This window comes from Lissotriton vulgaris, chromosome 8, assembly GCF_964263255.1.
Source record: "Lissotriton vulgaris chromosome 8, aLisVul1.2, whole genome shotgun sequence".
NCBI lineage: Eukaryota > Metazoa > Chordata > Amphibia > Caudata > Salamandridae > Lissotriton > Lissotriton vulgaris.
In genome coordinates this window covers 156362044-156363975 of record NC_141696.1, presented here as the reverse complement: position 1 = coordinate 156363975, position 1932 = coordinate 156362044, and the positions used below count along the sequence as shown (strand labels likewise).

Below are 1932 nucleotides of genomic sequence, written 5' to 3'. Positions count from 1 at the left end.
TGACCTGGGACTCACACTCACTGGCTGAGGCGTGAAGTTCTGCATACCAACGTTGCATAGAGGGTACAATTGTGGTCGGTTTGGGATGGGTGGGAGGTCAAAAGCAGGGAAAAGCATGTCGCCTTCACTTCTAGTCTCCTCTTCTAGGCCTACCTGCCGTTCACTCACTCTGTCTTTGTTTCATTCTCTCCTTCCTCAACACCCCTTCTCACTCACTCGCTCTATCACTTGTGCTCTTTCCCCTTGCTCTGCATTTCATAGTGGAAACATCTCTTGAATGGAGCATTAGAAAATGAGGTTACATACAATTAACAATCTACTTATTGGAAACCAAAAATATCACAAGACTGAATGTAACCCATTTCTTTAATAAAAGGGACTTTTTAAGCACCCCCCAAAAAAGACATAAAACACCACGAGTGCTAGAAGAATATTATACGAGTTTGAAGACAGAATTGGGCAAATTCATTTGCAGTTGAAACTGAAGTTTGTTACTTATTCAGATATTATATGCACTGCCAATTTTTAGCTGAGATTCTAAAAGAACTCAGAGACAAAATGGACTTAAAGTTTTGTCAGAAGTGGGATTCGAACCCACGCCTCCAGGAGAGACTGCGACCTTAACGCAGCGCCTTAGACCACTCGGCCATCCTGACCATATGTTGCATGTTCATCTACAGAGAGAGAAAGATATTTTGAACCAAAAAAAGCACACATATTAGGCCATGAGTGTCTAGAGCAAGAAAAAAACTCACTGCATTTTTCCAAGTAGACAACCATATAAGCCCATGTGAGGGAAATGATCTGATTTTTTCTCTCTCAACAAAAAAGTAGAGTAAATTCACAATTGTCAGAAGTGGGATTTGAACCCACGCCTCCAAAAGAGAGTGCAATCTGAACACAGCTCCTTAGACCACTCTGCCATTCTGACGTGCATTTGTGGTCCCTTCAACAGGCCAGACAGCCATGCAAGTGGGGTACCGAAAAGGCTTGCCCTCAATTTATTTATCCTAATATAAGTACTTCCAACAGATCTTTGAACAATCCATAGAGAGCAGGACCTATGAAGAACTCTTTAGACCTTTAAGGCGTAGAAAGAGAAAGTGCTATTCACCAGCCACTTGAACGGCCCAAAGCTGCTTTGAAATTGAGTCAACAGCCACCTCTTGGCTAGCTAAAGCAAATTCAACAAGGAATTTCAATGTCACAACATAGGGTGGAATACGCAAATCTAAGCAGCCCCTGATCACAGCCCTGAGGAAATTGCTGTAAGTGTGCTGGAGTCCAACTGTCTACCAGAAGCTAGGCATTCTTCCATATTTGCATGGCCTGTCTGGCCAGGGCATACAAGAGCATGACTCTTCCAGATGAGCTCTTACATGGGTCCAATGCTCATATAGTAAGGACTGCACTTTGTCAGCAAGACTTTATACAACCGAAATATATGAGAAACCCCAGCTCTCTTGACTAGATGAGGACAAAATCACGTCCCAGATGAAGACCAACAGATGCAACTTCCATCAGATGTTAACCTGATAAAGGAGATTATATCTCCAAAAGGCATGTCAGAAGTGGAATTCGAAACCACGCCTCCAGAGGAGAGTGCGGCCTAAACACAGCGCCTTAGACAACTCGGCCATCCACAGTGCAGAGTCTTAAGAAATGTATAAAAGTCACTCAGAAATTTCTGCCTCCATGCAAGCTTGAAATAATTTAATCCTTCAAACACAAGGTGTGAAGAACCGGGTTTTAGAACCCAGCGGCGCCAGGGGAAAACGCCTGATGTCTTCGAGTTCACCTTTCTTAGAGCACAGAGACACGCGACACTTCTTGATGACGTCAAAGACCAAGTTTATTGGTTGCAACCAGGAACAGAGGTCTACGAAGCACAACACGGGTGGTTCGCTAGAGACTGCACACCTTCATTGAGCG

General features: G+C 43.8%; 1 non-coding gene across 1 annotated transcript; it reads right to left on the bottom strand.

Annotated features, from left to right (window-relative positions):
• Positions 1-573: 573 nt before the first annotated feature.
• Positions 574-656, bottom strand: TRNAL-AAG (transfer RNA leucine (anticodon AAG)). The gene has a single exon. It is a non-coding gene; the product is annotated as a tRNA-Leu (tRNA).
• Between the last annotated feature and the right edge of the window lie 1276 nt (positions 657-1932).